This window comes from Lethenteron reissneri, chromosome 40, assembly GCF_015708825.2.
Source record: "Lethenteron reissneri isolate LAM-NWPU_2019-01 chromosome 40, ASM1570882v1, whole genome shotgun sequence".
Classification (NCBI taxonomy): Eukaryota; Metazoa; Chordata; class Hyperoartia; order Petromyzontiformes; family Petromyzontidae; genus Lethenteron; species Lethenteron reissneri.
In genome coordinates, this window is record NC_083818.1 from 108,252 (window position 1) to 129,080 (window position 20,829).

At 53.2% G+C, this 20,829-nt stretch overlaps 1 pseudogene; it reads left to right on the forward strand.

Moving 5' to 3' along the window:
• The first annotated feature begins 4,634 nt into the window (after positions 1-4,634).
• Positions 4,635-13,735, forward strand: LOC133352387 (endothelin receptor type B-like; annotated as a pseudogene).
• The last annotated feature ends 7,094 nt before the right edge of the window (positions 13,736-20,829 follow it).

Below are 20,829 nucleotides of genomic sequence, written 5' to 3' on the forward strand. Positions count from 1 at the left end.
TGCAGGGGCCCTTTCCACGATCCCACCGGGGCAAACCGATATATTCTCGTAGCGGTGGAGTACTTCACCCGCTACCCCGTGGCGGTGGCTATCCCGGATAAAACAGCCCTCGTAGTGGCCCGGGCCTTCGTGGAAAACTACGTACTTAAGTGCGGGATCCCCGAACGAGTCATTACCGACCAGGGTAGTGAATTCGAGGCCGAACTATTCCAGGCGCTGTGCCGAGAGTTCGGGATCCAGAAGGACCGAACCACGGCGTATCACCCCCAGGCGACGGGATGGTAGAGAGGATGAACCAGACTCTGGCCGGGAAGCTTAAACGCATGGCGGCCGCGAATCAACAGGACTGAGACGAACACCTCCCCTATGCCCTGTTCGCCTACACCACCGCCGTTCACACATCTACAGGACAGACCCCTGTTCCTAATGATGTTTGGTCGCGAGTCTCGCCTGCCCGCAGATCTGCTGTTCGGTGTCCCTCCGCCGCAACGGGAAGAAGGGAGCCACCCCGTGGAGCACTTGCTGGAGACCCTGCGAGGGGCCAGGGGCCGAGCCTACCCGCACGGAGAGGCCGCGCACCAACGGCAAGAGCAGGGCACGCGACCCCGTATGGAGCCCCCCTTCTACACTGCGGGCTCCGAGGTGTGGCTGTACACTCCCCGCGTCGGTGCCGGACAGGTGGGAAAGCTGACCACCTACTGGCGAGGACCCTGGATTGTGAGACGGCAGATCTCACCATGGACGGTGCTGATTCAGGGAGGAGAGAGGGGCCGGGAGATGGTGGTCAACATCCGCCGACTGAAGCCAGTGGCGAGCAGCCCCCGAGGGGGGGAGCCCCGCCGTCCAAGTACCCCGAAACCCCGGGTCCCCCCACCCCCGTGCCCGGGGGCCTCGCGCAGTATATGGGCCCACGGAGCCACGGGCTCCGAGGGGCCCCGGGCGGGGCCGGGGGCGACGAGGACGGCGACCCTTAAACCCCACCGCCTCTGAGTTTGTTCCCCAGCTCGCAGGTGCCAGAGGCCGAGGGGAGCCGTTGGAATGGAGGAGGAGACCACCGCCGGAGCCCCAGGAGACGGAGCCGCCACCCCCGAGGCCAGCCACAAGGGCCGGGCGAATCCCGCGGACCCCGCGGCGATACCTCGTGGGGGCAACCCAGGCGAGGTGCTCCAGTCAACCCGGGACGGGGACTGGCACCCCGGGGGGCTATGTGGTGCCACAACGACGGGGCCGCTCTGCCGAGCCAGGGAGCCGCCCGGCTTCCACCACTGCACTGCCCCCCATCACCCCCCCACATAAGCACGCACCCGCACCCACGTAGGGCCTTGTGGTCGGGTCACCTACCCTGAGTTTTCACCCGAGGTCCCCCTCGGGGGGGTTACCCCACGGTTTCTCAGGGCCAGGGAATTGGACAGGACCCTTCCCAGGCTAAGTAACACTGCGGCGCCGTGGGCGGATTTGAGATCGCACGACCACGGCGAGCTCAGAGAGCCCCGCAGTTAGAAACGCATACAAACACAAACACGGGTCAGCAAGGCAGATAGCTAGGATCAGGACCCGGGGCTGCTGCTTAGCCAAAAGGTCAAAGGCCGGCGGGATCGCAAAAGGGCGGGAAATCCTAGGCTCAGGATTGGTCGAGAGACCAAGGCGGTCGGGACGGGGGCGCCTAGCCTTTGATGTTGATAGTTTAAAAGAAAACGCAGGGGCAGTAGGGAACTCTCTTCTTCTGGAGTAGTGACACGGGGTCAACGACGAGGGAGTCATCGGGCGAGCCGCAGGATCGTCTGCAGGACGACCTGAGCGCCGCAAGGTCACCTAGGACTACAGACGGTATCGTATTACGCGCCTTACAACACCTCAGAGCGGAGAGTAGGATCCGTAGGAGAAGGTTAGTTCGGGTAAGGACGAGTAGGAAGCGGTGTAACAGAGAGCGCAGCATAGAATAGGGCTGCACGCCACTAGAGAGTGGGTTGGAAGCGCATTGCTGGCTCGTACACACACACGGGTGGCTCGGTGAGTTAACAAGGGTTAATAAAATCTCGAGCGTAGTAACAAAACCGTGTTGTTGGGTGTTTTTGAACGTGGTATTAGCGTGCACTGCATTCGCGGGTGTGTGGTCGTTGTATGCGTAAAGGCCGTGGTCTCTGTACGATGGTGCGGGTACGGAGGTGTGTGTGTTAATGCCCGGGGAGAGCACTTTTGTGTGTTGGCGTGCCTACGCAGCCGTGTGAGAGGAGAATCGTCCTTGCACGATACTTGTGTTGACGTGCACGCGCGAGTGCGGGAGGGGACGAGTCGTCGTGTCGGCGTGCACCCCGCTCGCGTGTGCGAACCGCGGTGCGCAGTGAAGCTGTTAGCTTTGTGCGAGCTTGCGTGTGCTCGAGCGCGTAATCGGCTGCGCATTGTTGTACGGTTTATCTCGCGCGCACGGCGGCGGCAACTTGAGTCGTTGTGTCGGCGTGTGCCCCGCTTGCGTGTGCTCGTTACGTGCGTAAAGTGCGGCGCGGTGGTGAGTTCCTGACCCCCAGCCCCGCGGCTCGAGCGCGTAATCGCTGCGCATTGTTGTACGGTTTATCTCGCGCGCACGGCGGTGGCAACTTGAGTCGTTGTGTCGGCGCGTGCCCCGCTTGCGTGTGCTCGTGTGATCCCGTGTTATAAGTGTGAACGCGTGTGGTACGGTGTATGCGTAAGCTCTCGTCGTGCGAAATCGGCGTACCCCAGGTGCGCGATCGTAGTGTGAGCGGCCAGCGCGGCGCAGAGCGGCGCAAGAGTGAGTGCCGTGCAGAGCTGTGTGTGTGGGAGTGCGCATACGTTCGTTACGTGTCGGATACGGATGCGCATTGGTAACGTGCCGCACAGGGCTATACTGCGAGCACGGCGTTTGATTGATGATGATGTGCGCACGTATGTTCGCAGCGTGGGAGCGCGGCGCGAGGCTGTAAATAGTAGGGGTGTCGCGTTCGAATGCCGGCGAAACCGTAGCGGGTAATAGGGAGGTGGGGTAACGTAAACGAATAGGGGATGCAGGCGGGAGGGACCCCGGGGGCCAACGGCCCCCCACAGTTGTTGGGTAAGGTCGCGCACTTTTTTGTTTTACGCGACGAAGCTTACTCATCGGCTGACATACAATCACAGTAATACCACAATTTCTCTCTTTCCTTTAATTTACTGTCGAGGACAATATATCCCATAAATATGCTAAATTCCTCTTGATATGCAAATTCCTTTGTCAAGGCGCCCAGCTTATATACATGCTCCAAGCTCGTGTGCTGTTTCATTCAGACTCTGTCGCCTCGACGGACCTGGTTTTCACCTGAGGACGGCTGCTTGCGTTGTGGCCGAAACGTCGTGAGAATTGTTTTATTTTATTATGTTTTATTTTATTATTTTATTACTTCCCTTCTACGTGACTTTACCGAAAGAACCAAGAAGATGATATTATTTACGTGCAGTATTTTGGTGATATTTTTTTACAGTCTACTGTATCTCATTGTACCCAGTATAATTTGTGTTACATTTCACCGCTGTGCGCTCGTGTTGAGGACAATAATGTTTGGGTTTATACGCAAAACTCGACGAGCGCGTAACTCCACCACCTCCTACCCAGCAAGCGAAGCCAACAGCCGAGTACAGTCGGTAAAACAAGTATAACCCGTAAAAACAAAGTTTATCACTATAAATCCTTTATATGCGTGGCGGCTAGAGTCCTCTCGTCCTCTGGCGTGAGATGGCTGCCACCTATGGGTCAGATGATTGTCTGCCCAGTATTAAGCAATTGGTAATTTAATATTTAATTTGTTTTCCATAAAAAGTGTAAAATTTGGGAAAAAAATGTTTCACGAACATTAATTGTCTCGCACAACGAGTCTGTGTGGAAAATGTCAGCTCGATTGGATCACGGGAAGTGGGTTAAAAACGACCGAAAGATTTGCACGGTCGTAAGCAAGCAAGCAAGTGAACTTAATATAAAGGATTTAAAAACACTCAAACTATTGTCTGTTTATTACACGCTTTTATTATTTAACAAACTCCGTCTGTGTTGAATCCTCAGAGCAGCCGCGCCGAGGGGCGGGGGGGGGGCAGGAGAGGGAGGGGCGATGGGGAAGGGGGGGCACGGGGGGGGCACGGGGGGGGGGAGGGGCGGGGGGGGGGTGGCAGGAGGGGGAGGGACGATGGGGAAGGGGGGGCACGGGGGGGGGAGGGGCATCTGAGACAGTAACATTTAATTAAAGCGTGGGGGGGGGGGGGTTTGATTTAAAGTTTTCGTGACTGCAGGGATTCATCTTCTTGGTTCTTTCGGTAAAGTCACGTAGAAGGGAAATAATAAAATAATAAAAATAAAACTTTACAATACAGTAATAAAATAAAAGATTAAAAATAATTAATAATAAAATACTACCTTTTATTGTTGTCTTTTTATTATTTTATTATTTCCATTCTACGTGACTTCACCGAAAGAGCCAAGAAGATGAAAGCGTGGGGGGTTTTTTAATATTTCAAAAAAAAAAAAATTGTTCACCCGGAAGCTGCAAGCCAAGTGAACTTTGCCCGGGAGGAGCAGCAGCAGGAGCACGTGGGACACGAGTTCACACCCAGCGCGACCACACACACACACACACACCGCCACCTCGACCACGATGTCCACCCCTAGAAGGCTCACGTCCACCTTCTTGTGCCTCTCCCTGGCCACCCTGGTCGGCTTGGTCTCGGTACACGGCCAAGGAACCCCACCGTCACTTGCACCCTTAGAGCAGTCCCAGGGGACAGACGCCCAGACCATCCCCGCGACCAGTCCAGCGATGGCCTCGTCCTCTCCTCCTCCTCCGTCTTCCTCCTTCTCCTCCTTCTCGGCGTCCCCACCGGGACCCAGAGCTGGCGGGAGGCCGCCCCCGTGCCTGGCGCAGAGCGGCGTGGGCCGCGTCTTCAAGCGCGTCAACGCGGCCGTGGCGAGCGTCGTCTTCCTCGTGGGGAGCGTCGGCAACGCGGCGCTGCTGCTCGTCGTCTACGGGGACAAGTCGATGATGCGCGACGGGAGCAGCGTCCTCATCGCCAGCCTCGCTCTGGGAGACCTCCTCTACATCGTCCTAGACATGCCCGTCTACGTGTACAAGGTGAGGAGGGGGGGGGGGTAGGACGCGCCACGTGGTGCGGTGTCAATAACAACGCGAGTTCTTAGCCACGTGCTGCTGCTGGTGGCTGGATTTGAAGCGTTCGTGACTGCAAGGAATCATACTCTTGGGTTTTTTTCGGTCAAAACATCTAAAATAATTGCCAATAACACTGGTCATCACACTTTTTCTGGCATAAGGTTTTCAACGGTTAATTTTGGGGTGCTGATTCCAAATCTGGCATCAGTTTTTGTCTATCACATCAGGTTTCTGAGATATCAAATATTTGCATTTTCAATAAAAAATGCAGAAGAAAATATTAAATAAATGTGGATATCTACATAAAATGATATTATAAACACACTATCCTAAAATACAGCACCATATTTTAACACTAAAACAGTCACTGACTCGCAACAACTTGCAATCATAAGTGACAGAGTTAATTCGGGTAAAATCAATGAAAATGGGGTATGCCGATAGCATCAAAATGAGATGTGATGGAGCAAATCTGAGATCAGATTTGGAATCGGCATCCTGAAATTAGTCTAGAACAGCTGCACAAGTCCAGGCCAGAAAAACATGTTTTTTGTTGTTGACCAGTGTAATCAGATGGGCAGAAAATCAACAACAATTCCCTCTGATGTATCCAGAAAAGCCCCAAGGAGTTTCAAGACTCTGTAGAACGAGCATCCTGCTTGAGGATGTTTGGCCAATATGTGTAGCTTCTGCACGTGATGGATTCCAGAGACCACTTTGTGGACTGCCCATCTCCAGGGCGCCTGGCAGCCCCAGTGGGTTGGGAGTTTGACAAATCTCTGCGTGACCCACCAACCCTTGCCTCCAGAGCACGGCCCCACAGGCGAGCACCAGCGTGCCCCCCCCCCCAGCTACAGCATGCGACGGATGTACAACCATCGTAGAGGTCGCGTGTTTTATATTTGCGCGATCTAATCCCAAAAACAATCCCCTTATGGATAATATTGGTCGCCAAAGTCTACGTGTTTTGTGTACCTGTGTGTGTGTGTACCTGTGTGTGTGTGTGTACCTGTGTGTGTGTGTACCTGTGTGTGTACCTGTGTTGTGTGTGTGTACCTGTGTGTGTGGTGTACCTGTGTGTGTGTACCTGTGTGTGGTGTGTACCTGTGTGTGTGTGTGTACCTGTGTGTGTGTGTGTACCTGTGTGTGTGTGTGTCCTGTGTGTGTGTGTACCTGTGTGTGTGTACCTGTGTGTGTGTGTACCTGTGTGTGTGTGTACCTGTGTGTGTGTGTACCTGTGTGTGTGTACCTGTGTGTGTGTGTGTACCTGTGTGTGTGTGGACAAAACGCTTGCGTGTCTGCAGCCGATTAGCATGCTTGGCTATGTGTGGCGTGAAAGCGGGTTTAACATACATACGTACACTTGGATACTATATACACGTAACTATATATAGACTGTCATGGTTTTTTTCACTTTGTTGTTCTAACGTTTCTGACCCCCGTGCCCCTACTGGACATCTGTGAAAAAGAGCTTCATAGCTCATCGGATTCCTCCTCCAGTGTCAATACATATTCAGATTTTGTTATACAAAGAGAATATTCGCAAAATTAATTGGCTAATATCCAGTTGTTATTCACTAACTTAGGAATATTCTGGCCAAAGTAAAGTGTAAAAACTGTTGTTATACAACAAATAGAAATGCATAGATGAAACGACGATGCCTCAATTACAAAAAAGAAATGTTTTACCCCAAGATGGTGAAGTCAACAGCGGTGTTGCCATGAGCAGGCTCGCCACTGGCATGGGAATGTGGAATTTCCACGACCGGTCGTGGCTGTAAACAGTACACGGGAGTCTCCCTGTGCTCATTGCGAGGATGCGAATTAATCAACCAATTGGCGCGTTGTTTACGTGACAAACCTTAATGGCTGTGTCGGGTGGTGGAGGGTTATGACACAACATTTCTACTTACGCGACCTAACACAAAAAACCTTTGTTGTGGTCATTAACTCGATTGACTTTTACCGCCCCACTCCCCTCCCGCCAAAAAAGGCCTCTAAAAGTTCTGGAGACTTTGTTGTTGAAGACGGAGACTTGTGTTGCCTCCGAACGTCGTGATTTTATTGTTTTATTTTTATTAATTTTAAATTCATTTTTTGCATAGTCCCATGGGATGTTGGCTATCAACAACAAGGCAACTCCTATGACTAATTGGGAATGGGACGCAAGCGTAGGATTGATCACCCTGTCGCTGGCCGCCTTTGGGAGGGTGTATAGTGTGAAAGGCCGAAACACCCTAGGAACCAAAGGTACACTACTGATGATGCGCTCCCCAAATGTCACCAGGCTAACTGTTCATGAACTCTTGGAAGTGCTTGCACAAAGGATAGTAACATCTCATCCTGTGTTCTTGGAATCATACGTGGCTTTACGAAAGAACTAAGAGTATAGTTGTTGTTGATGTTTGGGAGGACCCCAATTCATTTCCTCAATTAATTTCCAGAGAAAACCTGCGGGGTGCGTGCGGTGCGTTCTTATCTTTCCAGCTGCACGCCGAGAGCTGGCCATTCGGTGCCACCGTGTGCAAGACGGTGCCCTTCGTGCAGAAGGCCTCTCTGGGCGTCAGCGCGCTGAGCCTGTGCGTGCTCAGCGGGGACAGGTGAGGAGAGACCCGGCCGCTCGCCGTTCCCGTTCACGGCTCAAATCTCGGAAGCGCTCAAAGCGCTTGTTGGCGTGAACTTGGTCTGGAGAGGCCTGTTCCTGAAGACATCGTGCTCACCGCGGAGAACTGTCACGACACGATTCCCAACGTCTTGTCTCTTCTCACAATTCAAGTTCCTAGACTCAACCCACCCGCGCCCGCAACGTGGCTTCATCCCAGAGGTCGCAATAGCCACACTGCCTCCCGCATGGCCTTGTGGGAGCCTCGGTTACCGATAAAGTAATTTTATTTTAGTTGTTCTTCTAATTCCGTTCCGATAATGTACGTGTGCATGACATACGTGTACGGAATCAGAAGAAAAATGGAAATGGGTTAACTACCTCGCCTGGTATACAGGAAGTCGTGGGTTTGATCTCGACCCTGACGCCTGCTGCTGTATATTTCCAGTTTGCATATTCTCCCCGTGGTCGTGTGTATTTTTTCTCCGAGTCCTCTGGTTTTTCCCTCCAAATTAAGACAAAAAAACATGCGCTTGATTATGAATGCTATTTGGCTGCTGCTCTAAATGTCCCCACGTGATCAGCTACTTCGTGAGCTGTCGTTGTGGCCAGGTCGTATACAGCTGAGTGGGCCTTGCCTGGTAACATACACATAGAATAGGAACAGTCGTAGTACATCCCCAGAGTTTAAATTCCTCCTCCTCCCTCCCTCCTCCCTTCTGCTCCTTCTGTTATAAGCAGCAGGCTACAACGGTATGTTTTTAAGCAATTCCACAGCCCTCGGGGATAGCCAAGCTTTAATTCAAGATAATTAATTGACGGTGTCATTTTGGGTGTCACCCAGAACCTCATTTCTCACTGAATATTGTCCGACTTCCTGGTAGACTGTTGTAGATGGCACCAGCGCCGTCTAGCAGCCACAGACATAGCGATCTGTCTACTGGATGTGGTGAGCCGCTGTGCGTACACATTGTTTCAGGTTGCCAAACCCGACGGACGCGGCCGAAACTAATCCCCACTTCCCAAACATGCGGCACGTGTCACCGTGTCGACCCAGCTCGCTCCTGCGAGCGAGACCCGTCCCGCTCACTCGCGAGTTCTCGCCTCGACAAACCAACCAACACCAACTTGGCCGCCCCTCCTCCGCTTCAGGACCCCAAGCGATCGCCCGTTTCCCGCTCACGGCCAACACCGGTGACGATTATTTGAACCGGTCCTGGGCCTTCCCTAGGTAGACTCGGCCTCAAATGAGGACGTGGTGCGGTGTGTAAACATCGCCACCGGCGAGACAGCAGTCTGTTACAGGCTACACGGGGGGGGGGGGGGGGGCATTGCCTTTATCTTTGGTGGCTGCGCAGGTGTAGTAGGTGTAGTAGGTTTATTAAACGGTTCACTCAGCACAGGCCAATGTATACAACACTCGAAGGGGTATCGGCCTCTTCACCCGTCTAACAGGGAGATCCCACAATCTATGTCACAGCTAGCCTACTCCCAGCTCCTCCACTCGAGAGCTAGGGGAGGCTAGTGATCCAGCTCTGGCCAAGCTGGGATCACGGCACCCTGAGTCACCAGACCGGCCTCTTCACCCGTCTAGCAGGGAGCTCCCACTGTCTCTAACCCGGCTAGCCTACTCCCAGGTCCTCTACTACGAGAGCTAGAGGAGGCTAGCTGATCCAGCTCTGGCCAAGCTGGGATCACGGCACCCTGAGTCACCAGACCGGCCCCTTCACCCGTCTAACAGGGAGCTCCCACTGTCTCTAACCCGGCTAGCCTACTCCCAGGTCCTCCACTACAGGGCTAGGGGAGGCTAGCTGATCCAGCTCTGGCCAAGCTGGGATCACGGCACCCTGAGTCACCAGACCGGCTCTTACAAGAGCATCGGCTCTGGGCTCTGGGGGCCACGCCACTGGCTTGCCCTGGTCGGTCCTTAGAAGCACGGCGATCCAGGGGAGTCCCAGGGCCTATCTAGCCGGTCTGCTCGCTTCACTGGTTAAAGCTAAACACTGAACCCCGAGCCCTCCGGCTCACCGCCTTGTATAGCAACTCCCCCCCGAGGGGTGGTGCCGTGGGGGATCCCAGCGCCGTTACAGCCTCCCAGGGCTAAACGATGCGGACGTGGATGTAAGCATCTTTCCGCGTGCGGGCACAAGCACCCCCGGTGTGTTTGTTCGCCCTCCCGTGACCCCTCTACGCAGGTACCATGCGGTCGCGCACTGGGACCGCCCCCAGGGCGTGGGCCTCTCCCTGCTCACGGCGCTTAAAGTCCTGGCCATCTGGACGCTGTCGCTGGTGCTGGCGGTGCCCGAGCTCCTGGCCTTCGACACGCTGTCCTGGGAATACCGCAACCGGACGCTCGACACGTGCATGGTCATCCCGCAGACGAGCTTCGTGGAGGTGCGACGCGGCGCGTCAAGGACGTGGCAACCGCCGGCGTCGCCGTCACCGTGGGGGGGGGGGGGGGGGCACAAACGGGGATGTGAATCGTCACCGAATGTTTTTTGTCCGGGTTGCTGTACCCGTACCCGGCCGCACCAGGGTCGCAAACGGGTACCCGTACCTGTATCCAGCCGTACCCGTTGATTTTAGGAACTTAAATTGTGAGAAGAGACAAGACGTTGGGAAATGAGTGACAAACGGTTACTCACCAGTAACTCACGGCCTACCCGTACCCATACCCGGTCACACCAGGGTCGCAAACGGATACCCGTACCCGGCTGGGTACGGGTAGCCGGGTATCGGGTAGGGTACGGGTATCGGGTACCCGATTGCGACCTCTGACACACGGTCCGTCTTTCAGTCACTCACAGAGACAGGCAGCTAATTAGATACTCCACCAACCCTGTGTTCGGCTATCCCACGAGGAGATTTGTCGCCCCGCCTGACTCTGACGAAACCTCTTATCTGGGCCCTCGCAGTTTTACGCCAAAGCCAAGGACTGGTGGCTGTTCGGCTTCTACTTCTGCATGCCGCTGGCCTGCGCGGCGGTCTTCTACACGCTCACGACCGTCGAGATGCTCGGGATGAAGAAGCGAAACCTTGGCAGCGCCATCGACGAGCACCTCAAGCAGGTGTCGAACCTCGGGACCTCCCTCCGGTACCGCCGGCCCCATCGGCTGGAGGCCGAACGGCTCCCCGTGGTTGTGCGGTTACGTAACCAATTTGCGGTGGTGGGCAGGAGGGGAGGGAGGGGTCCGTGACGTTCGCTCTCCGACTTTGTCACCGAACGATTCGTGAAACTGCGAGATGTTGATTCGACCGATATGTTGATCCGACGGATGTTTGCGTGTGTTTGCGTGTGTGTGTATGTGCGTGTGTGTGTGCGTGTGTGTGTGTGCGTGTGTACACACAGCAACGGGAGGCAGGCAAGGCGGTGTTCTGCCTGGCGGTGGTGTTTGCGCTGTGCTGGCTGCCGCTGCATCTCAGCCGCATCCTCAAGAGAACCGTCTACGACGAGATGGACCCCAACCGCTGCGAGCTGCTCAGGTGGGGGGGGCACCCCCGAACCGTCCCCCCCCCCCTCTCTCCCTCTCTACTCGTGCCCTCCTCGTCCCATGGGAGAATGAAGAGTCAATTGTATCGTCTTCGCGTGAATCAGAGGTCGCAAACGGGTTTTGATTCCTTACCCGTACCCGTACCCGGCCGCACCAGGGTCGCAAACGGGTACCCGTACCCGTACCCTACCCGTACCCTACCCGTACCCGTACCCTACCCAGACCCTACCCGTACCCAGACCCTACCCGTACCCTACCCGTACCCTACCTGTACCCTACCCGTACCCTACCCGTACCCTACCCGTACCCTACCCGTACCCGGCCGGGTACGGGTAGGGTACGGGTATCGGGTACCCGATTGCGACCTCTGGGATGAAGCCACGTTGCAGGCGCGGGTGGGTTGATTCTAGGAACTTGAATTATGAGAAGAGACAAGTCGTTGGGAAATGAGTGACACACGGTGACTCACCAGTGACTCACGGTCTACCCGTACCCGTACCCGGCCGCACCAGGGTCGCAAACGGGTACCCGTACCCGGCCGGGTACGGGTAGCCGGGTATCGGGTAGGGTACGGGTATCGGGTACCCGGTTGCGACCTCTGGCGTGAATATCGCAGCAGCAGCAGCAGTGATAATACCAATCGCAACCACCACGCCCTGCGCGTGGAACTTCTTTGGCACCGTATGTAGCCGAGCGCGCTCACCGCAGGTGCGGGGGAAGGACGACGAACTGAACGCGAAGTGTTCTTTGCGAAGAGGCGTCGTTCTCAATCTACTTTGCAAACGACGCCCTTGGCAATAGAATACACTCAGCGAGTGTCAAGAGTGGGGTTTGTTTCAGGAGCGTCCTGCTCTGTCATGTTTCACCAATGCCAATGCCCCCCACCCCCCCACTCCATCCAGCCCCGCGTTTCCTCCAGGGCGTTGTTGTGAACGTCCGACGCACCCGCTACACCCCCCCCCCCCCCCCGGTGGCTTGCTTCTCACACGGCCCCCTTAACGCGAACAACGGCACATGGCCGGTGAACGAGCGCAGCTGGATCGCGTCACGGATCGTGTCACGGATCGTGTCACGGATCGTGTCATGCGAGCGGCGTGGTAAACGAGGGGGGGTGGATGGGACCCCCCACAAAACATCGCAGCTCAACAGCGTGGGGAGGCGGGGGGGGGGCGTCTCGCCGGACCGAGGACACTTTGCACTCATTAGCGTAGTTTGCTGTTGCGACGTTCTGTCGCGCCCCTACGGGACAGCTGCGGGGAGAGAGCTTCGTAGCTCATCGGATTCCTCCTCCAAGTCCAAATCAATATTGAGATTCTGATCCGATCGCGATCACCGCTTCACCGGCGTGTCGTTGTCACGCCGCTCGGAGCGTGGCTGTGTTCGTCACGGTTGGGCTACGGGTGCATTCTGTGCGTGGCCCCGATGCAATGTGAAGGTCTCCTGGCTCCTGATTCACAACGGGTGTGTCCTCTGCCGCCATCACCACCACCGCCCTCTGCAGCTTCCTGCTCGTGCTGAATTACATCGGCATGAACCTGGCGACCCTCAACTCGTGCGTCAACCCCGTCGCCCTCTACGTCGTCAGCGCAAAGTTCAGGAACCGCTTCAAGGTGCGTTTGGTGGCGTCGGCCACGTTTCTGTCGTCACGTTTAGATCACGGGGGGGCTTCTCAATCGCCGGTGCTCGGGAACCGCGACAACAACAACAACATCAACAACAACAACAACAATCACCGCTGGTGCACAGGTCTGACGATCACGTTGCACGTTCGCGTGACGAATTCAAACTGATACGGGTCTCGTGAATTGATGCGTATCTACTACGTGTGTTTGTATGCAAGTATGTATGTTTGCATGTGTGTACGTGAGTGGGTGTGTGTTTAGGGGAGCGGTGGTGTAGCGGTTAGTGTTAACCAGAGGTGCGGGGAAAGGACAACAAACTAAGCACAAAAAGCAGTTCTAAAGAAATGAGATTGTCAACGTGGATAATTTAAAAGTGCGTAGCTCCAGTGGCTTCCTATTATCGGAAGGAAGAGCGTTGCAGACGGCCGCAGAAGCGCGTCTGAAAGCGCCGCGCGATGCGGTGATCCCCACCGCCGCCTGTGTTCGATGGCGAGCAGTCAGAAGCCGCCGCTGCCGCTGCTGCTGCTGCTGCTGCCGCCGCTGCTGCTGCTGCTGCTGTGAGGATGATGAGCGGAGTTGGCGTGATGGGTTGACGCTCACTTGACGAGATCGGCGAAGGTGTCGCGGTTCATGTGTGGCGAGCGCTTTGCGTGCGGCGAGAGCGAATTTGACGTCGCTCGTCGCAGTGCCGACCCTCCTCGCTCCAACTCTCTCTCCTCCTCCTCCTCCTCCTCGTCGTCGCCGCCGTGCACAGTCCTGCCTGTGCTGCTGCTGGGCGACAAGCAGACGGCGCTCCAGCGGAAGGCCGTGGCGGCGCCGGCCAGCCCGCTCGGCCGCAGCAACTCCCGCTCCAGCAACAGGTTCATCGTCACTTGAGCTGAGCTGGCCCCCCCCCCCCCCCGGGGGATGTGGAGGGAGGGGAGGTGGGAGAAGAGTTGCCGGGGGGGGGTGGGGCAACGGGGGCCGAAGTGAACTAGACAGCCGTGGCCACGTGGGCCAGGCGACCGGCTTGGCTGGAGGACGGTGAAAGCAAACGACGCGAGCGGCTTAGCGAGGCAATCGCGGTCGGTCGCGTGACGTGCGCTTGCACGGCTTGGTGCGACAGACAGCCAGAGAGAGGGAGCAGAGATGATGGGGGGGAGGTGTTTAAGCACTCGCTCGAGCGGAACGAGCGCGTGCCGCCATCTCGCCCAGCTGGGCTGCTTCTCCACGGCCTGGGGGGTCCCCCCTCGCTCGCTCACCCCCCTCCCTGTCTCCACCCCCCACCCCCACCCCCCACCCGGGTCTCTCTTGCTTAGACGTCGACGTCGCAGCAACACGGCAGGGGGAGCGCTCGCTCGCCAACTGTTGATGCGACTTCATTTTATTTGTCCAACTTTGGCTGTCCCTTGGCACGATCAAGCGCAGCGTACGGACGTTGACAGGATGTCGCTGGCTGGGTTCTGGCCGGCGCCGGTCTCTTTTGCAAAGTAGTCGAAAGAGCCGAAGAACCGGGGTAATGTTGCAGTGGTGGGACTTTACTTCCGTTAGCTACGTACATACAGTTGCAATCATACGTGTGTGTCACGTTTTTGTCATATAGCATCAATGGGCAGAGTTGCTTTCAAGAGGCACACAAAAAATATTGTACGTTCAAATAAACAACGTCTACGCAACATGTCTGTGAATACATGTAAATAGACATTTACTGATGCATGAATGCGCCTGTGTGTGTGTTCACACACGCCGCACACGCACACGTGGAGCTAAAGCGGCGTTTTTAAATCCTTTATATTAAGTTCGCTTGCTTGCGCGCTTACGACCGTGCAAACCTTTCGGTCGTTTTTTAACCCACTTCCCGTGATCCAATCGAGCTGACATTTTGCACACAGACTCGTTGTGCGTGACTAATGTTCGTGGAAAAAAATGTCCAAAATTTACACTGTTTAGGGAAAACAAATTAAATATTTAATTACCAATTGCTTAATCTGGACAGACAATAATCTGACCCATAGGGTGGCAGCCATCTCAAGCCAGAGGACGAGAGGACTCTAGCCGCCACGCATATAAAGGATTTAGAGTGAAAAACTTTGTTTTTACGGGGTTATACTTTTTAATATCGAGGTGTCGAGAGAGGGCCACACACGTGAAGGCTACGCAGCGAGAAAGAGCGAAAGCATCGGGGTGAAGAAGAGAAGAGTGACAGCTAGAGAGACCGTGCAGGGAGGAAGGAAAAAAGACGTCGAACAAGAGACGGAAGAAGACAGAACAAAGAGCTCATTCTCATGAGAGCAGATGAACAGATTATCTTAATAAGAAGACAGAACAAAATTACCCGTAAAATCAAAGTTTTTTCACTCTAAATCCTTCTATATGCGTGGCGGCTAGTCCTCTCGTCCTCTGGCTTGAATGGCTGCCACCTATGGGTCAGATTATTGTCTGCCAGCATTAAGCAATTGTAATTAAATATTTTTTAAATAATTCCTAAACAGTGTAAAATTTTGGAAAAAATTTTCACGAAATTGTCACGCACAACGAGTCTGTGTGGAAAATGTCAGCTCGATTGGATCACGGGAAGTGGGTTAAAAAACGACCGAAAGAGTGCACGGTCGTAAGCAAGCAAGCAAGCAAGTGAACTAATATAAATGATTTAAAAAGAGCTCATTCTCATGAGAGCAGATGAACAGATTATCTTAATAAGAAAGCAGTGGTCGTGTGTGTGCTGTGCGTGGTGGTGGTGGTGGGTGGTGGTTCCCCAGCTGTCCGCGTGAAAGCGAGAGAGATGAGGAGGGAGAGGGAGGGAGATGGGGCCACGGGACAGACAGACGGGCAGCTGGGAAAGCTTTCCGAGGGTCGATAAGTCACGTGACCTGACGGCTGGACGGGCTGTCACGTGACCCTCAAGCAAGAAACTCCCGTTCAGGCCTGTGCCTAATGTGCACTTGCAATTACAAACATCAACACACACAACAACAACAACCGCCATTCGCCACTAAGTGGCGGTGAAGTCACCACGACGCTTGTGCCAGGCCATGTGCACCTTGAGGCTGCCACGTGAAGTGTCGAGCGCCCGCTGGCAGGAGGTCACGGGGCAGACCCAGCAGGTGCCACGGGTGTCGACTGACCGAGATGACCGAGATGACTGGCTGATGCACCACCTGTGCCCCCTACTGTGCCAACTGCTGTGCTTTAGCCACCCGGCGCTCCGCTCGTTGTTGTGAGCGTCGCTCCTCCGCCCTCCGTTGTTGTTGGAAGGCGACTGCCTCCAACTGCCCAGTAGCGTCCTTCACGAGCCTCCTCCACAGAGGCCGATCTTGACACGCATACACATACGTGCACACACGCACACACGCACGCCCATACACACGCACGCACAAATCGACACAAAGATCCCCCGTGTAGCCTTAACAGGCTGTCGTGGCACGTTCCGTTAGCAAGCACCTACGAAGGCCGGCACTGCACACCGAGTGGTGGTTACACACCACACCAGGTACTCGTTTAAGGTTGAGTCGACCTAGGGGAGACTCAGAACCGGTTCAAACAATCGTCACCGGAAGCAGACTCGAGTTCGCCGGGTTTGTAGCGCAGGTCGCGAACCACGACAGACAACGACACACGCAGAACCACGAGCAATCACACCTCTGCAGACTGGCGTGGCTCGGCTGCTGTTGTCCCCCCAGTAGTGGCGGTATTTATACACCGCACTGGGGACTCGTTTAAAGGCTGAGTCAACCTAGACGAGGTCCAGGACCAATGCTGATGTCACTCGCCACTGATGTGAGCCGTGGTCGGGAAATATTACAGCGCTCACCACTAAAATACCGCTCCACACGCACATGGACACAGAAACAATTGACACACAGATACAGATAAAGATCCACCGTGTAGCCTGTAACAGACTGTAGGGGCAAGTGCTGTTAGCGAGCACCTATGAAGGCCAGAACGGTACACGAGGGGGTGGATGGCCAGCACCACGCCCGACCGCCTTTGTCTCCCCAGTGGCGATGTTTACTACACACCGCACCAGGTACTCATTTGAGGCTGAGTCGACCTAGGGGATGCCCAGAACCGGTTCAGATAATCGTCACTGGGAGTTAGCCGTGAGCGGGAATCGAACCCGGGTCGCCAGGTTCGTAGCGTAGCGCTAACCACTACACCACCGCTCCCCGCACACATACATACACACGTGCTCACGCACACCAAAAACATACATACACAACAACTTACATTTGCCAGTGAGTCGCGGTGATGTCACCACTGCACTTGTGCCAGGCTAGGTTCACTTTTAAGCCATGTGAAGTGTCGAAGGCAGGATAACATTTTACTGGCCTTGCTATCTTTCTGTGCTTTAGCCGCCCGGGGCTCTGCCCATTGTTGTGAGCGTCGCTCTTCCACTCGCTGTTGTTATTAGAGAGCGGCTGCCTCCTGCTGCGCAGTAAAGGCTTTCATGTACCTCCTCCACGAAGGCCAATCTTGACACCACTGGTACCAATCGTCTAAAAGTTGATTCAATTCCAGATCCTGTATCACGTCAACTCATCTCTTCTCTAAGCTGTGCCATGCTCATTTCGCTCCCTTTATCCAGCCAAACAAAAGCTGCTAAGGCATGTGGTGGCTGGGCATGCGCACTACATCACCCAGCCAAATGTATTCTCCACTGCCAGAGGAGCTCACCAGTGAGGATCAACCCAGGATGGATCATAGGCAGACTATCCTGCATGTTTCAAGCCAGCAAAGAGTTCCTGGTAAGGGTTCCCAGGTTTCACAAGTGTACAGTGAGGAAATCGTTGTTGCCGAGAAGAACTGGAGCCTTCTTTTTTGTGGCACGGCAGACCAGGCAGCTTCTTCGCAGAATTATGCGGCTGACGAAAAGTGAAAACTGTTCGGACTGACTTGGCGTGGGACCTCTCTGCTGTCAAATCGGAATAGGTCATACGCACACTGCCACGTGATCTCCTGTACACTCTCTGCAACCGCTCCATTACTCACACACTTGTTGCAATCGGTGCATTGCTCCTTTTATAAAGGGTGGGGCACCAGGGCATCCTTCCAATCCTCAAGAACCTGACCAGCGGTGGAAGTTGTAAGGCAGCTTGAACATCGTCGCCTTCATACCTCACGAATGTTCTCGGGAGATCATCTCCGCTCAGATGCATTACCTCCGTGGACTTTTGGGACTGTGCATTTTAGGCAGCACCTCATAAGGCTGACACATCATGCCAGTAACAAAATATACTAATAGACAAAAAGGGGAAAAACCCGATGAGTATATGTTGGTACTGGCAAAGGAGGTCCCATGACGTAGCTGCTCACCCCGAGCTCTCATTACTCTGGTAGTGCGTAGTCTTGGAACTGTGCACCTTTTGGCGTCATCTGGTCGAACACCATATGAGACTAGGCTCTAAAGAAAGCTGTCTCTGGTGTGGACCAATCCGTTTCAAGGACAATGCATACATTATCAGAGTATTGTTTTTGTTTGCATTTGACTGCGAGTATTGTGGTTAATATAAGCATGATTCCTTGCAAAAGGTGTCAGTTTTGTTGCCAGAAAAAAGGGGGTTTACCCCACCGCATCAGGCAGTTATTTAAGACTGAGTCGCCCTAGGGGAGGCTCCGGACCGGATCAGATGTCACTCGCCCCGAGTGCGAGATGCAGCAGAGAATTCAACTGGGGGGATCAGAGGGTTCATAGCACAATGCACTGACCCCTGTACCACGACTCCCAACACACGATCAGACAAAGACACCGCAGTAAAACAACTGTGCAGTTTCAGTTTGGAACATTGCATGAATGTGCCAAAATGTTTGCATGGATGCCATTTTAACATCCTCTTTGTAACATATGCTATAGTGCCAAACAAAGCATAGTTTGAAGTCTTTAACTTGTCTGGTAAAATTTCGATTTAGAGCTTTCGTGACTGCAGGGATTCATCTTCTTGGTTCTTTCGGAAAAGTCATCACGTAGAAGGGAAATAATGAAATAATAAAAATACAACATAATAAAATAATTCTCACAACGCAAGCAGCCGTCCTCATGTGAAGAACAGGGCTGTCGAGAAGACAGAGTCTCTGTCTTGTTTGGTAAAGTTTAGTAAATGCTCATGACATTGGGCTGAGCGATGACACATTGGCTCTTCATTCTATTATGTTGCACTCTCAACAATAAATTCGCAACTTGCCAAACATGCTTCAGACAGCTGATGCACAACTCAAATGATTTTGTAGAAATTACTGCCAATTGACAGAGCCGGCAAGAAAGATGTGGCTGACATTCAAATTGTGGACTGCCATTCAGATGACTTGTCTACAACTTTGCAGCTGCCCCTCGACTGGCTGAATAGTTTTGCAACACACATCTCCCTCGAGAAAGAGACTCCATCACCTGTATGAAAATAAAGACAATGAATTGATTGATTGAATATTTAATTTGTTGGTTCACAAATGAATGCAATCTATAGCCAACATTTGCATATATATAATAAAACAGTATTTACATCTAAAACAACAACAGCCACAACCATAAATTGGAGTTAACTGCTTGTTTTCATGAATTATAGTTTTTTTTAACAAAACAAGCATAACTAGAATGTGTTGCTTTGGAAAAAAGAAAGAAAAGCCCAAATTCGGTGACCACTTTTAACCGATTCAACAACGAACAAGAGAGCGGCTTGTAGCTGCCCTGCTGCAAGTGAATATTGCCGCTGCCACCTTTGAGTTTTCCCCACAGCACGGTTCAGAGTTATAGATGCAGTCATTGAAGAAGTGCCAATTCCTGCTTTGGTTCACCAAACAACATTAACCTGGAATTGTTACGTAACAATATCTTATTAAAACATGCCTTTGCATTTAGAGTAATTGCTGCGGGGAAAAATAAAAAACGTGTGATAGGAATGCAAATATGTTTATACAATCTGCTCATTAGTACGCTTCAGCCAAGCGCTCACGCGTTTGCTTGTACTGTCAATTACCTTCACTTAGAAATGAGATTGTCATCGACCAAAACAAACAACAACAAAATAGAGGAAACAATTATTTGGTTCTTTCGGTAAAGTCACGTCTAAAGATACAATAATAAATTAAATAATAGCATATTATGACGTTTCGATTGCAACACAAGCAATCATCATCAGACATAAAAGAAATAGCAACAAAATCTAACTAGATTTTCTAACTAGATTTTTGTTGCTATTTCTTTAATGCCTGATGATGATTGCTTGTGTTGCAATCGAAACGTCGTAATATGTTATTATTTAATTTATTATTTTATCTTTATACGTGACTTTACCGAAAGAACCAAAGAATCATTCCTGCAGTCATGAAAGCTCCAAAATTAAGATAGAGGAAATAAATAGTCTCCTCACCATTAAACAAATGTTCATGGCAATGCCTAGCGCCATTTGAATTAGCTTCTTCTTTGGTCTAGAGTACCAGTGGTTCTTCACCTGGGTTCAATCGAACCCCAGGGGTTCCGTGAGTCAGTCTCAGGGGTTCGGCGGAGGTGAAGACACACTCCCGACTCGTGTGATTGTGCACCAGTAAAACATGTACCTATGTTTTGAATTTGAAAAAATCACATTTTACTTTTCCAATTAATAAGGGTTCGGTGAATGCGCACGTGAGACTGGTGGGGTTCGGTACCTCCAAAAATGTTAAGAACCACTGGGCTCTAGACACAGACCGTAAATACGCAACTCGTAAAACGTCGATGGTGGCGTCAACAAGGATGAAGGTAAAGGAGCAGCCCTGCAATTTCCTTGGTCGTGCCAAAGCGCTGGCAACATGGCGCCCCCAACGTAGGGAGCTCCGGATAGCCCCTTAACCTGCTCTTTCTACGCCGGCCGCATATCTTAGAAGAGGTGGGGGGGGGGTGACCCACAATTCTACCCCCTGCTAGCTAACATGTGACCTGCCAATCGACTGACTGGTGGTGATGCAGCCACAATGCATGCTGGCTGGGTGGGCAGCAGAGGCCAGGGGTCATTGAAGAAACT